Below are 17,105 nucleotides of genomic sequence, written 5' to 3'. Positions count from 1 at the left end.
GCATCCAGCGTGACTTAGGGTCAGATTTTCATGAGAGCTCAGCTTTCCCTTAGGCCATGGCTACACTAGAAAAAAGGATTTTTTAAAACATGTGTTAGCGAACTCATGTGGACTTTCTTTCTAGTTGGAGCTGATCAGGAATTTTCTCTTGAAATAATTTTGATGGAAAATTTCAATTTTGATGATTTTTTTTTTCAATTTTCTGTGGAGAAAACTGAGACAAAGCATTTGGTTTTAGGTCAGTTTCACCTGAATCAAATTTTTTATGGTATGCAGTCTCCCCTCTGACTAAGCCACATGGTGCATCATGGGAGTCATATGACTGCAGATATATCATGTCCTCTTTGCAGCCTGTCCAAAATAGACCCATCTCATTATTCCTCCTCCCTTCTGATATCATGCTCACAGCTGCTGCACGTAAAGCCCTGATATCATAGAATCATAGAATATCAGGGTTGGAAGGGACCTCAGGAGGTCATCTAGGCCAACCCCCTGCTCAGAGCAGGACCAAGCCCCAATTAAATCATCCCAGCCAGGGCTTTGTCAAGCCTGACCTTAAAAACTTCTAAGGAAGGAGATTCTACCCCCTCCCTAGGTAATGCATTCCAGCGTTTCACCACCCTCCTAGTGAAGAAGTTTTTCTTAATATCCAACCTAAACCTCCCCCACTGCAACTTGAGACCATTACTCCTTGTCCTGTCCTCTTCTACCACTGAGAATAGTCTAGAACCATCCTCTCTGGAACCACCTCTCAGGTAGTTGAAAGCAGCTATCAAATCCCCTCTCATTCTTCTCTTTTGCAGACTAAACAATCCCAGTTCCCTCAGCCTCTCCTCATAAGTCATGTGTTCCAGACCTATTCCTATTGGAGGCCTGAAAAGTCTCACAAAAGCCCAAAACTTGGGCTGAAAGCCTGAAGTTAGGCAGATCATCCGGCTATGATGAGTTTCCATATTACAAGTCACACATCCCATTACATTGTAAAACAGAAGGAACATTTATAGTTGCTGACACTCTGGGGACCTATATCCTCCTGGGGGACTATGACCCAAACCACTTAATCAATAAGTAGTCACAAAATTTCACTGACAGCCTATCAAAGCTGAAGTTTTGTAAAGGTACAGGGCCAGATTGTGATCTCAAGTTACTTTAAATAACATAGGTTTCAGAGTAGCAGCCGTGTTAGTCTGTATCCGCAAAAAGAAAAGGAGTACTTGTGGCACCTTAGAGAGTAACAAATTTATTTGAGCATAAGCTTTTGTGACGAAAGCTTATGCTCAAATAAATTTGTTGCTCTCTAAGGTGCCACAAGTACTCCTTTAATTAACATAAGTGTCATTCCATTTAATACAAGAGAATTACTCTGGCTTTATGCTGGTGCAAGTGAGAGCAGAATGTGACCCATGGTGTGCTCAAATATGGTGACTGACTAGTGAGCATACATGTGTACCTCAGTCCTCTGCTAGAAGAACTCGGGACTGTACAATTGTTTCATAGCCCCTATACTGCTAAGAGAGATTCTCTATTTGCTAATGTGGTAGTGATGTGGTTCTGAAGCAGGTGGCTCTGAGAGCTACTCTTGCTATGACCAGCAGCAACTTCTGAGTGGCTGCACTATGTAGACTAGTGACAACCATGAAGTCACGAGGTGGCCATGGATTTGTTATAATATGATTCACTTTATCATTATGGGTGTGTGTATGAGCAAGAGAGACCTGGATTTTCATTTTATCAACAATCTATTCTCTCTTCAGCCAGGAGAGGAAAAGACTTCCAAAGAGCTCAGGACTTTGTCATAAAAGGCTAAATTCTGCGCTGAGTTATCTGCATGTATAACTTTTCCGGTTGCCAGTGGGGTTACTATGGATTTACACCAGTGTAACTGAGGACAAATCTCGTGGCCCCTGGTCTCCCTAATCCTGTCTCCTTTAGGGTTATGTCGTGAGCCAGATCTCTGCTTTCTGTTGCCAATCCCTTTTCTCCAGCAGGATGTTTACCTACCTCTTGAACTAATTCACTTTGTTGCAATGATTATACCTGGCATCCTTGCCTGCTCTCTTCAATCTGGCTTTTTTTTAACTCTCTTTTCTCTCTGAGCATTCAGAATGTGCTCTCCGTGGTATTAAGGATGGATTTACCTTTGAGCAGGGAAAACTATAAAGCCACGGGACTCCTTTATGATTCTAATTGGACCTAAGTAATATGTGGACCCAAGCCCAGCCCTGACTCTACCAGTACATGGAGGATCTAGAAACCTGACAGCCTTTATTTTTCAGTGCAAAAACAATATGAAACTGCTCGTAATTATGACAGACCAGGAAAGGAAAAGGCAACTGCCATGTCATAGGCCAGTGGGCACATTGTGGTTAAGGACAGCATTTGGGAATAAGGCAGTCCTCATGAGTGCTTATCTTACCTCTGCCACTGATTCCTTCTATGGTCTTAGGCCACTCAAGTCACTCAACCTCAGTGCCTCAGTTTCCTCACATGCAAAATTGGAATAGATGTACTCAGCTGCTTTGTGAAGATGAATGGCTGTAAAGTGCTTGGAACAATGGCAAGTGTTATATCCAAGGTTATTAACACCCATATACAATGATGGGTACAAGATAGAGACCTAAATCGAGAGAGGTGATATAAGGCAGGAGGGTGTGCTGGTTAAGGCACGGGACTAGGTCTCAGGAGACCTGGGCTTAAATTCCTCTCTTGGCCATAGACTTCCTGTGTGACCTTGGGCAAGTTGTTTAAACCTCTGTGGCTCATCTGTAAAACAGAGGCAAACAACACTGCCTTTCTATTGTGACTATTTAGATTATAAACTCTCTCTTACTACATGTGTGTGCATTGCCTAGCACAATAATCTTGCCTGACCCCCTAGATCAATCCTTAGTGCATTGAAAACTAGATAGCCAGCTGACTGGCCATTTGTAGTTCCAGCCAATAAATAGCAAGCAATCAGAACCCGATGAAAGGAAAAGAAGGTGCATCATATTTGAAGGCCATGAAAGGGTTAAAAAGATCCCATCCATGTTTCCCAGTAAGCATGCGTGTGAATGGCCAGTCTGAAAATTGGTTAGGTAAATGAATTATTAGCTACAGACACTTTATTGTGTTACAATAGATTCACAAATCAAATTAGGACACAGATTTTGCTTTGATTTCTTTATCTTTCTCCCTCCTCACCCACTCCCACCACTTAATTTGGTTTTATTTTTTTCACCTAGATATGACAGTTTATTAACACTGCTTGAAGATGCAAACTTGGAGGGTTTTTTGGTAATCCCCCCCACACCTCAGTTGCACATCTCTCCCTAGTCAAATTCTGGCAAAGCCACCTCCTTTCTTTTCAAAGGGGAGCATTAATAATGTCATGGACAGGGGGCAAACTAATTACCATGACTGGACTCTATCTTCTCTGAGCAGATGTGGGCATTTAAATATACATTGGAAAGGACTGGCCAGTCTGGCTCCAATGGCTACTTTCCAAGCTAGGAAGGTAGAAAATATATATTCCCATCTCCTGAGATGCCTGAATATAAAAGTAATAAATAAATGAATAAAATAAATCTGTGCTTAGTGCAGATATTTCCTTTACTTTCTGTAGACCAAAGCAATCCAAGAGAGTTCAAATGATGAGCTGTTGTGAGTGACTTAAATATACCCTATGGAATCCTGGGACTGACACGGCCCCAGCTACACGGCATACAGCAACTTGAGAATAATTTAGCTGTTGAAAGCATGCTGAGAAATCAAATTTCCATTGCAGAGAGTCTGGGGGAAAGGAAATCGGTGTGATGCTGTTTGTTCCCTAACTGCAGAGAGAGATATTCACAGGGGATAACATCAATTGCCCAAGTAGTGATCTTGTAAGCTTTTGAAACAAGAACTCTCTCCCTATTCTGCTTACAGAAGAGGACGGAGCACTCTGACAAAGAACTCCTTCAGATGAGGTCAAGCTTCTTCTATGTTCCCGAGTCTCAGGTTTTTGTTTCCTTCCTGCTAAACTCTTCTTCCAACACAGCATGCGTCTCTCTTTTCTCTCCTTTCCTTTTCCCATGCCGGTTAGCATCTTCCACGGCGCCAATGGATACATAATGGAGAAAAACATTCACAGAATAATTCATTTGGAAAATATCGTCAAATTTCTCAGATAAATTATTTAGCAAATATTATCCCACCAGGTCTAGTGCTCTAACTTGGTGCAACTTCACTGGAGCTACATAGATTTAGAGGAGCTGAAGGCTAACAGCTGGCCTGCAATTTTAGGACTCAGTCCTGCAAAGTACTAAACACTCTGGCCCTGATTTAGCAACATATTTAAGCACATGCTTAGCTTTAAGTACATGAGTATTCCTATTAAAGTCAATAGACTATTCACTTTAAAGCATGTGCTTAAATGCTTCAGTGGATAGAACTGGTGGAGCCCCCTTGCAAGAAGGAGCCCGTAATGCTTCACAAAGAACATCCAGCCAGAATTATTTCAGCATTTTGGTTGTCTTTAATATGAATCTTATGTGCCATGAAAGGGGTGGACTTGATATCCCTGGAAACTGAAGTTATTGATTTGTCACCTAAAGTACGAGCAACGGCCGTGCAAGCTTCTGCTGCCCCCATCCCTACTAGTGTGCCTCAGTCTTGACTTGAAGGGACCACCTCTGGAGCTGAGATTATAGGAGTAAAGGCATTGCAGCTGAAGCACGGGGCTGGGGGCTAGGAAATTTGGGTTGTATCCCAGCACAGACGCGCTACCATTGTGCACTTGGCCAAGTCACCGAACTTTTTTGCGCCTCTTTGTCTCTAGCTGTAATGTGGGCCTATCACATATAAACTCCCAACGTGTACATTTAGTTGGAAGCAAAGGGTTTCCCTACCTGCAGCATATTGTAATGATGCTCAAAAAGGCAGCTACAGATCTCCACTGTCTCTGTGCGTATGTCCACACCTGGAGCTGGGGGAGTGGATTTCCAGCCTGAGGAGGCCTCTCCCAGTTAGCTCTGATGGAGCTAGTGCAATAAAAATACAGCAGCCCGGGCAGCAGGATGGGCTAACCTCCCTGAGTACAGGCCTGTGATTTCAGATGGGTGCATAGTCAGGCCATTCTGCCCCCCATGCTGCTGTGGCTACACTATTTTTAGCAGGCTAGCTCAATCAGAGGAGAGGGAGCACGTCTCAAGCTGGGATGCAGTCTGGCAGTTGCTATGTTCTTATGCATCAGCAGTATCTGCCAATAGGCATCTTCCAGTAGTCAGAATCACAAGAACTTCCCTGGGCTGGAATACCTTAGAAAAACCCACCGTACTGTACACTATGGTAAAGCCTTTTGCACACTTCTACTGAAGGGGTGAAGGATACTAGTACCGAAGTCTATCTTGTTACCTCGCAGACACTTCCGTGCAAGGACCAGGCCTCATTAAACATGCAAATGCCTGAACAAATTAATATTTGACAATCAAAATAAGGCACTTTAGTGTCAGTGATGGGTGGGCTTTCACATGCTGGTTCACAGGTATTTGGCTGGGTGTCTAACGCACAAAACCAACAGGTGTGAATAAATACAAGACACTAGCACACATTGTGTCATGTCGTTTTTGCTTATTTCATGCCACTTACAGAGAGCTTTGGGGCTGTTCCTTGTTGAATTCTTTGACTAAACAACACAGAACCCCCACACCTCCCCAAACACCCACCTCTTTGCAGTCGTGAATCTTTCACCTGGCCTCCTTATTTGTTTCCGTGACATTTGCAGTCACCTCCAAAAACCAAGCCTCCAGCTGTATTGTCACTTCACCTTTTTTCATGCAAAAAATGAAATCTTTGCCTGTGCAGAGAGCATGCCCCACCCTTTCCCTCCCAGGCACAGTTAAAGAAATCCATGGGGCAGCTGGCTCCTGGCAAGAGAATTCTGTGATTGGGCAGAGATACCCTCCTTGGCTCACCTTGTTGTGTTGTGCTGTTGCAAGACCCTAGAACAATCGGTGACATTAATATACCGTACTATCTGAGCTGCAATGCCTAGTCACAAAGGAACAATTAAAACAATTACTGAACATTTTATATAACAGGACAAATGGATCACGGTGTTAAAGTCTTTGAAAATCTCCGATAAAAGCTGTACTAATGCATTAATGGATTAATCCCCCTAATCCTGTCAAACTTCCAAAGTATTTCTGTAAAAAGGCTGACAGGAGATCTCAATACTAACAGGAACAGCAGCAGCCACTTGCAAGAGATGCTTTTTTTAACCATTTGACAGTGTTAGATATTAAAATTCACTTCACTTTCAGCATCATCGGACTCTGAGCTCTGGTTTAGGAGATGGTGAGAGGCATTTTGCAAGACTGCTATTGTCTTCTGGAGATTCCAGCATATTTTCTTTCTGTCCGTCTTATGTCCCCTTAAAGTACCAGGAGTCACATCTCCGGCTGGTGTACATTGTCATAGCACTGTTGAAGTCGTTGGGAGCTGTGCTGATTTGCACCAGCTGATATTTGGCCCACACTTTGCAGGAGAGACAAGGTAGAAAATAGAGTGGGGTTGGATTTGGAGATGTGCCCAAATGGTAGAGGTTGGATCAGCCATTGGATCCCCAAAGGACAGCAGGGTTCAGCATGGGGTACTCTGGTTCAAATACCTTCCTAATTTTGACTTCAATGGAGCTCTGCCAGTTCATGCTAGTTCAGGATCTGGCCATGTGTCTCTGAATCCTACAGGTTACGTCGGCATAATTTATGTCACTCATGGGTGTGAATAAGCCACCCCCCTGAGTGACATAATTTACACTGACCTAAGCACTGGTGTGGACAGTGCTACCCACCAGCATAGCTACCGCCTCTCGCAGAGGTGGTTTTTAATATGCCTGTGACGGGGGAGCTCTCTCCCATTGGCATAGACCTGACACGGTGCAGCACTTCAAGTGTAGACTAGCCCTTAGAGAGCTTTATAATGCAGTCACCGCAACCAATGGTATGAGAGAGAGAGAGAAGTTAAGTGGCACAGACAAGGTCTGAGTTGTGATTTGAAACAGGAGAGAGAGGCAAAATGGTATGACAAAGCCCTTTCCCATAGGGTAGGAGTTGCAGACAGGAAGGGTCTCCCAACACCCCAGATAAGTTTATAGGAAGGGACAGAATGAGACCAGGGCTAGACAAATGGGAGGGAACTAGAGAGAATCGAGGTCTCTGAGATAGGCTAGAACGAATCCAGAGAGCCTGAAAAATCATGGAGGGAGAGTTTGATTTCGACCCTGAAATGATTCAAGAGCTAGCAGATTTGTCTGAGGATGGTTTTCTTCCTGGGCACGCAAGGAGGCACGGAGAGGCATTCTGAGAGTGCTGTAGCCTGGAGAGCTCAGAACCGGGCAGGCCAGAGGGAAGGGAATTGCACTAGTGCACAATGAAGCCTGTGTGTCACCGAAGCTGGCGCTGACAGGCGTGCGGCTTCAGCACAGTTGCCTTCTGAGGCCACATAACGGAAATGGCAGCATCCCAAGTATTGACAGCCACCCGCAGCCAAAAGAACATTTAAATAAGGTGGCAGCACTGTCCTCCGACTGATGTCATTCAGCCCTGCCCTTGCGGCCAGGGTCCCAGAGTCGCGGGCGAGTTCCGGTACGTGTGATGAGTCAGTCAGGGCCCAAGAGGGTTGTGGAGCAGCACTGGTGTTTCAACGTGAACGGATTTCTTTCCAGAACGTGTAGGCTGCAGTAGCCAGACAGACTCTTGATATGCAGTGGAAATATGTTTGTACAATTTAATTTTAGTTACCACACCGTGGGAGGGCGGGCAACCTTCACGGCTAGTTCTGATCGCGGGATATGTGTACAGAAATTAAGGTTATTGATTGCACTGGGTTTTTTTTCCAATTGGCCTATTAATGCTCATTTTACGTAACAGGACAAATAGATCACAGTGTAAAGTCTTTGAAAATCCCCCGTGAAAGCTGTAATAATGCTTTAATGTATTAATCCCCTTAATCCGGTCAGGCTACCAAAGAATTTCTGTCAAGGCTGACAGGAAACCTCAGGACTAACAGCGGCATCGGCACTAGATGCTTTTCAGTTGGTGGTTTTTAACTGTTTGCCACTCTCCAGGCTTTAGCACGCTCCCCAGCTTGGCACGAGCCGGAGCTGTGGGCTGTGAGATGCTGGAGTGAGGGTGGAGGGCAGTTTTAGTAAACTGGTTTGGGTCAGAGTCTCCTCTCATTCATACCAGTGTAAACCAAGAAGTGCAGTGACTTCGCTGGAGTTATAGAGGCATGAGAGGGGCGGGGAGAACGAGCGCACTAGCTTTCATTTTCTCTACCACTATGTTTTCTCTCCTCCTCCCCTTCTTCCACTTTCCTCTTCCCTCCTTTATTCTCTCATCCTTTGTGGAGCACTCACAGTTCCCCTGCTCCAGAAAGCAAAGCAGGAAGTAGTGTGAGGGCACCCATGGATTGATTTCTGTGGTGGGTTTCTAGACACCAATCCTATGAATTGCTCTGCCTGGACAGACCCCGGTGCCTGACCCCGGTTCCATAGACCTCAGGGCAGGGACTTCAGTAGGACTTCATGTGGGTACCAGGTTATGCGCACACAGAGCAGCTTGCAGGATCAGGGACTACACTATGGGGCTAAAGTCACATCTTTCCCATCTCGAGGGCTCACCTGTGCCGAAATGTAATATACAACATGATACCTTGGTCTGCAGACCCATTGCATGCTTCTGTGAGTAGATGGGTGAGGTGAGTACATTGGGTTATGGGACATAAAAATGCTCCATGAGAATGCCACTTTGCTTAAGTGCTTGAAGGTCAAGAGTTTCTTTTAAAAAAATCTTATAGCACCCTGTTAGCAGCATTATGGCAGTGCTTCCTTGAATGGTGGCTTCTCAAAATTCAGATATTCCTATCACCTTTATAATTTAGACTGAGCTGAAGTATTCAGCCTGGAACTTTGTTTTCCTTCCTTAACCTTTTCTGTAACTGGCAAAGAAAATGACATTGTAAATGTAATAACCAATAATGGAGCCTTTATAGTGCAGCATTAGCTTGTCAGCGCATGTTTCCCCCTGCACTTCCCCTCATAATCTGATTCACAGTGTGCCTTCGTGGGTTGCCTGTTGGCTGAAGTGCACTTTGTTGATTAGGATGCACGCATTTTCTTTGTAGTGAACGGGAAATGGTTTGAGTGGGATCCCTATGCAGTGAGTTCCCTTTGTTATATGAGAGGAAAAACAAAACAATAACAGCTGTCAGTGACGCTGAAGAGCCCAACCTGAGTGTTGACTTTGTGCCTGGTTCTGATCTGATTTACACTGGTGCAGGAGAGAAGTAACTTCACTTAATAGAGTTACTCTGGTGTGAAATCTGATAGCATATCCCACTCCCCTTTGTCTGGTGTGGCCACTGACTCAGTTTACTCTCTCTCTGGGCAGTTACTTGGGGACAAAGTCCTTGCCTTCCAGGGTATGAAAGCCTCCAAATCATAATTCTACAACAATCCTTCACCCTCTGATTGCTAAGTCTTTTTCCTTGGTTACAGGATGCATCCCTTTTAGACGGATTCAGGCCTTCATTCTTTTCTATGGCTTGGGCTCCCCAGCGGGACCTGATCTCCCATGATGCACTACAGCCAATGACTCCCATGATATACCATGGCAGGTCACCAAGAGGGGACACCGAGGTGCATCATGGGTAATGTAGTCCAGCCAAAGACCCTGGCCTATAGAGAAGAATGGGGACACAATGCAGGAAAAGTACAACTCCCATGAAGTACCGTGGCAGCATTTTTCAAGCTAAATTTTTGGTTTTTGTCTTAACAATTTTGGTTTTCAATTTTTCATGGAGAAGTCAAAATTTTTCACAGGGGAAAAAATGTTCTGACCTGCTCTAGATGCAAGTTACGCCACGATCACAAGGCCATGATCCTGGGAGATAAGTTGCACAGCACACTTCTAAAGGGAACTGGGCTCTCCTAGCACTCCAGACAGATTGAGGATGCATTGCATGGGTCCACACTACCCCTAACAGGGACCTGTACCATAATGGCACAATCTGAATCATACATTTTATGCTTTGTTTTGTGCACGGATAGTTTTTTTAGAATTACTTTTACAAAAACAGGATTCCACATTCCCCTGCTTCACTCCTTGGCAATGGTGGTTTTTTTTTTTACCGGCACAAGATGCTGTGCCAAGAAAAATCTAATGCTCATGAAAGGATTAACTAGATATTATAGCAATATCCTTCAATTTACCCACAGAAGAATGGAAATAGTTCCCTTTTGTGTAAAATAGTTTAGAGAGTGTTTCAACTTAACTTTTATGTTCTTGCTGTTTGTAGTCCAGAAATCAGTCTTTGCAGGAAAATCGATAATAATTCATGCATGCACAGCTCACATCAGCTTCCACAGGACATTAGGTTTTGTAATAATGTTACTGAAAATTGGAAAGTTCCTTTTGTAATAGAGTAGAGATAACTACTGCAAATGCTCTTTCACACATGTTGTGTGAGTTCTATAAGGCCATGGAGTCTATAAAATACAGCTTTATAGGTGCATTGATTTCTACAAGCTTTGCACTGAACATTTTCCAGCAGCCACTACCAGAAATTAATGAAACATTGGGCCAGCGTCCCCAAGGGGTGGGTGTGTGTGCATGCGTGTGAGGTACTTTTCATTAGTAGATGTGTAAATGGCTTATTTGTTATTTACCTACCGGTCAAATAATCATGGGACAGCCAAGGGAGAGGAGTCTTTAGGGCTGGCACTACAAAGGATGGGAGTTGCACCACCAGGGACTCTTTAACCCAGCTGAGGAGCACTGGTAGAACACAGAACCCCAAGACTAAGAGTGAAGGGATAAGAAAATCTTGCTGATATTACTGCTAACACTCAGCGTTTACATGTGGAGGGCTTTCCATCTGAGGATCTCAGAGCCAAGCAGAGTAGTGTCATTATTCCTTGTTTTACAGATCGAGACACCCAGGCACAGAGAGGCAGAGTCACAGAACAAGTCATTAGAAAAGAGAAAGCACATCTGCTGATTCCTAGGCTAGTGTGCTATTTAGTAGTACATGGTGCCTGCCTAACGAGAGGGGGTACTCTTCCTGGGATGCCGAGCATAGTTTTAAAAAATGCACTTTAATGATCAGTCCCAGTGATTCACAATGAATCATTTTTTCTGATGTTCATAAATGGTGAATTTTCAAAAAGATCCATCTCCCCTCAGCTACTTATTTGCTTCTCAGGTTTCATGCCGTAGCCAAAAATTAGACTATATTGTTTTTGCGGTTAAAGGGATTGAAGATAAAATACGGAGCCTTTCACCTGTTATATCACCAGTTTAGATCTGGGCCAGACTTGCAGTGACCTGTGACTGGCCAGTTCACTGGCTTAGCTTTATTGTACTGGAAATCCGCACTGCAGGGCTAGTTTCAAAAGAATATAAGGATTGCCACAGCCAGAGCTCAAAGGAAAGGAAGATAAGGCTTCCATCAGTAAAGCGGTGCTTTTCTGCAGTCAGAAACCAAACATCCGAGTTTCCTTAAAGACAAAGAACTAAATTTAAGGTACTCTCCTGACTTTCCACCTTGTGCCTCCCCTAGTCAGCATTTATATCACCCAACCACTGGGAAATGAGCTAAAGGCTTCTTTGCATTCCCCTCCAGGAACTCCTGTCACTCAATTAGACTTGCTGGTGGACTGTGGGCTGGAGACTCCATTCACAGTAGTGAGAGTATGAGTATTTGGTTCAGAGGGTTTTAACCTAACGGCTGCTAGGTCTCATGCAGAGTTCATCCACTCCATCACATAACAAAAGGTCAATACTATCTGGAGTAAAAAGAAAAGGAGGACTTGTGGCACCTTAGAGACTAACCAATTTATTTGAGCATAAGCTTTCGTGAGCTACAGCTCACTATCTGGAGTGTGTTGGTGGCCCGATTGGAATGAGTCACTGCTCTCTGGTCTGTTCCTCATGGACAAGTATCTAAATCAGCAAAGTTGCCACCATGCTTGGCAGTAGCTGACTTCCTAGTTGGCCGTCTCACCAGAGAAGCAAAGAATTGCATTGGTCAGAGGGACTGAAATATCCTCCTACTTAAATGGGCAGCCCCTTCATGTTAGGGTTGTTGAGGGTGTGTAGAGGAAAGCTTGCAGTGTTGTTGCCCATACTGTTTTGTGGATTTGTCTCTGGGGCTAAGATTTTCCAAAAGTGGCTAGTGATTTTGGATACCTCTGTTTTTGGTGCCCAGTTTGAGACACCTGACAGAGGCTTGAGTTTAAGAAAGCCCTAACCACCCACCCCTCTGAAAATCGGGCCCTTTCGAGGTGTCTCAAGTTGGCTCTCCCAACAATGGGACACCCCAAATCCCTATTCCCTTTTGAAAATCTTGGCCGTGGACGGACAGTAAGGCAGAAGTTGACAGCATTAAATTCACTTATTTTTTAAAAAAGCCTATTCATGAAATCATTTGGCTTTTGATAGGAAATATTTATGTTGCAGAGATTATTATTTCTGTGGTGTAATATTTACGCAGTTTTCATGGAAAAGTGAATGCAGGGAGGTATATTTACTTTAGTAATTACGGGTTCCATAGCACTTTTGAAAAAAAAAGGCCAAAAATTATTCAAATAATTATTAACGCCTAGACATAATTAATGCTGCATCAATGCAGTTTTCTAAGTGCATTTTTTCCAGCTCTTTGGTGCATAATACAGAAATAATGAAATAATGAATGCAAATGCTGTTGATATTCATTAAAATTCTGCAAATGAAAAATGACTCACCCCCTTCTGTAATTCTAGCCCATTGCATAGAAAAGTTGAGAATGTCCTTGTCAGAGAAACTATTAGGTTTGGCAAATGAAGAGAAGGCCCTATCCACCATGTTCCCACTTCTAGGAAATGTCGTCTTTGTCTGGAAGCAAATTTTCTGACTGCTAAGATGAAAGCCACTTCGCGCATCCTAGCTGGGCAAAATGGCTCCAGAAATAACATCTGCATTTGACTGTTAGAACAGACAAAGGGTCAGTGATTACAATGATGATTAGAATAGAAGTTAAGTGCTCCATTGCAGTTGAGACCCCATTGTGCTGGTTGCTGCATGAACAAAAAATAAGAGAAAGTCCCTGCCCCACAGAGCTCACAGTCTAAATAGTCAAGATAGACAAGTCATGGGAAAAATATGGTGTTTTTATCCCTTCTTTAGAGATAGAAGAATTCCCTTTGTCTTATCATGGTGCCTAGGAGCCCAAGTGATGGACCAAGAGCCTATTGTGCTAGGTGCTGTACAAACACAGAACAAAGACATGGTCCTTGCCCCAAGTAGCTTACAGACTAAGTATAAGACAAGAGGCAACAGCTGGAAACAGACCAATGGGGGAGTACAAGGAAACAATGAGATAATGTTGGTAAGCATGATAGGCTGTGGTCTCAGCATGCCAGCAGCCTAACTGCTGTCAAGTCTTTTGAGGGGCTTAAGGCAAAGGAGAATTTTGAGGCACAATCTGAAGGAGGAACATGAGGTAGCTTTGCTGATTTTACAAGGAGTGTTTCCCAAGCGTAAGGGGCCGCGTGGGAGAAATCAATACAGTGTTTATTTGAAATTGTAACAAGTGGGTGATGGAGGCCAGCACCATGGACTAATCAGAGGCGGGAGTTGACATGTCAATAATGAATGAGAGATGGTAGGTTAGAGCCGGGATAGGCCTGGGAAGGGAAGACAAGCTGCTTATGTTTGATGTGCTAGAGAAGGAGCCAGTGAAGGTATGCAAAGAGAGGTCAAAGCGACTGGCTAAGGAAATGATCTTTGCAGCAGGATTCTGAATGGATACTATGGGGCAAGACTGCATTTGTCAAAGCCAGAGTGAAGGATGTTGCAGTAATTGAGGTAGGAGATGATAAGAGACTTAAGTGACTTGCCCCAGGTCACACTGGGAATCAGTGGTAGAGCTGGGAACAGCATCCAGTCCTTTGAAGTCCCAGGCCAGTACCTTAACCACAAGACCATCTGTTCTTGACCATCTGCCCTTCTGTTTACTCATCCCAAACTAGGGACAGAGCTTGGACAGAGCGAAAGGTAAGGAAGCCTCTCAAATGCATTTCAGACAAATCTGTTGATAAAGTCTGCCTGGGGTTGGTTTGTGTGTTGTTGTCTGCATGAGAGATACAGTGTGAGATGCTCTTATGGCACCAGCAGTGCAGGGAATAGCTAGCACCTGAGTACACAGCCTGTCCATGCCTTGTCAGATGTGACATTACCCATCATTTTGAGAATGTACAGAGAGAAAACAATATCGATCTCGGTGCTGGGCCTAATGTCTATTGCCCTGTGGAAAGTATGATATAGCGGTGGGTGAAACTGACATATTGCAGAAATTTTGCCTGGATTGGGGTTTCATGATGGAAATTGGATGCTTCTCTGAACTATTTAAACCCCACAAATCTGCATAATTGGGCAAGAAATCCATTAAGAACAGACTTCCCCATGACCTTTCCAGAGCTTTCTCAACCTGGAGATACCACAAGAATATCCTTATCAGGCTAGTTTGGCTCATTCCAATAAACTTATAGATGGAAATGGTGCATAGGGGTGTGAAATATATTTTTACACATTCATGAACATTTACAAAAAACTAGGCTCATGTCTGGGTCTAGAAATGAGAGATGAGACCAATCTGTGCCATTCAGATGCACAGCCAACCTCCCCTGAAGTCTGAGTGGTTTTAGAGCTGATGTGACAGCTCTCTCCTACAGAGGTGATTCAGAGTCATGAATTTCGGATCCAAATTGGATCCCTTAAGTTCAAGGTGGTTTGGGTCCAATATTCTGGTTCAGACTCATCCTCTAGAGAGGTGACTGGAACCCGAGTTCTGATCCAGATCCAAAGCAGTTTTCAAGGGGAGTCTGTGTCCAGTTATCCTGTGCTAGCCTGTCTCTACTAGAAAAGTGTGAAGCTCAATTATGTGTCTGGGGGGTGGGAGCTGGGGAGAGGGATCAGGGTAGGGGATGATCAATGTAAACTTAAACAGGGGCCCTGTTCTCTGTTTCCTCAAGATAGGTCTAATGTACACTGGTGGCTGCAATGGCCCACTTTGGGGATGACTTGCCCCAGGTCACACAGGGAATCTGTGGTGGAGCTGGGAATAGCATCCAGCGCTTTTAAGCCCCAGGCCAGTACTTGAAACACAAGCCGGTCTTTTCCCGCAGAGCTCTGCCCCTTTGCCAGGTCAGAATACCCATGCATCTGGACACATCCTCTCACTCATCCATCTTACCCTCACTGTGCCTCCTATGATGTGGGCTAGCCACCAGGAGGACCACACTGGCAGCATTGTAAGCATGGAGCTGCTTTACACAGTGGGCATATTTCTTGGAGCGGTGGAGAGGGACTGCAGTGTAGGTGAGAACTGGGCTCAAAGTTGGTTGACCGGCAGGCAGGTGCATCCCTTGCTCTCCCAGCTAGGAAACGATTGAAAGAGTGAGCAGGAAGGATGATATTTCCATTCGGAAGCTATTTTTGAGGTGCACTGCTCCCCTGAGCCTCGGTTTTTGCAGTAATAAAATCTAATCTAATTTCTGATGTATTTAACTGAAATCTCATTTCCAGTTTTGTGTCCTGTAAAGAACAACTGGCTCTGGGGATCCCTGATAAAGCTGCCGAAGTGGCCCCCGGCTTCCATGGGCAGGGAACTAATCAATCCTCTGCCAGGAATTTTCGGTACTATCTGTTGATTGCAGCTCACGTATAATGAAGACAAATCCTGTGCTGGCTAAAGATCAATAATTCAAGGAGGGAAAGAGGTAGAGGGGAGTACAGGACAGAGACAGCAGGAGCATCTGCCAATGAAATCCATTCCGAAAACAATGAGCTTACAAACAGAGACTGGGACAATTAATGAGAATTACAGAAAATCCTATGGGCACAAGGAAGACCCCGTGAATACAAAATATCCCCCCATCCCTACAAAATCCAGTTCTTCTTAGGAACTCCTTGGGGAGGTATTTAAAGCCTATTAGACTGGCAGGAAGCCAACATTTAATCAGCATGCTAATTCTAGGATGACATCATATGGACTGGTAGCTGGAGGGGTCTGATAACTCAGGCTTCTGCTATATAGCAGCACCAGAGGGTTCACAGATCTGCCACAGCAGGACTAAGGCACTACGGAGTTGCTATGAAGCGTTGAGGGGTGACATAGCAGGCCCAAGAGGTGGAATACTAAATTTAGTAGGCCATTTGATGGGTTTGACTTGTCCTTTTGACGAGATGGGTAAGTCCAGTGATCTGGTGCACAGACAATACGAGCAATAAGATGGCTTGTATGGGCAGGTAAGCAAGTCCAAGGAACGGAATGACTGTTGTTTTGGGCACACTGGCAGATCCAATAGGCACCCAATGCGAGATACAGACACCTAGCAGAGCATTGTAACCTTTCCTGCCTCCAACGAGTGTAAATTAGTTCCTGAGCAGTTCTCTCTACCCAGGCTTATCACCGCAACCATTACATGCGCTGTGGGCTTTAATTTTTAACTATACACGTCTGGTTTTTTTAAAATATTAATTGGACATCCTCTTAGATTCTTGTCATAGCATCTTGAATCAGATCAGAGAGTAAATGTTAAAGAGTGTGACGCGGGGGATGCTGGCCTGCTTGGGCCTCTCTTTCCCCCCACCCCCACTTTTTTCTCTTCAATAGCAAAGCCTGAAAGGGTTAAAGTACTGCCTGTGACTCTCCTTTTGCTGAGATGTGAGAAATAAGGGTGTATTGATTGCAGTGCGATGTGCTCTGTATTTTGCTTGCACTGCAAAAGTGATTATTCATCAGAAATACAGTTACTCTATTTTGTTTCCAATTTAGCTGGTCAAGCAAATTCCAGCATCACCTGCTCCTGGGATATGGAGCAGTCACAGGATTGCCAAACCCCAGCATTCAAAAATCTCAAGTCAGGCTTTTAAAAATCATGAGATTGGCTTAGGAATCACAAGATCTTTTTAAAACGTGGTACATTTTTGAGTCATGTCATTTGACTTCAGGTTTTGGAGCATCAGGGGGCACTTGGGTCATGTTTTCAAGCTTTTCTCCACAAGCATAAAGGCAAGAAACTGACTTTAAAAAAAAGAAAG

Source organism: Lepidochelys kempii, chromosome 16 (genome assembly GCF_965140265.1).
Source record: "Lepidochelys kempii isolate rLepKem1 chromosome 16, rLepKem1.hap2, whole genome shotgun sequence".
Lineage (NCBI taxonomy): Eukaryota > Metazoa > Chordata > Testudines > Cheloniidae > Lepidochelys > Lepidochelys kempii.
This window is presented reverse-complemented; position numbering follows the sequence as displayed.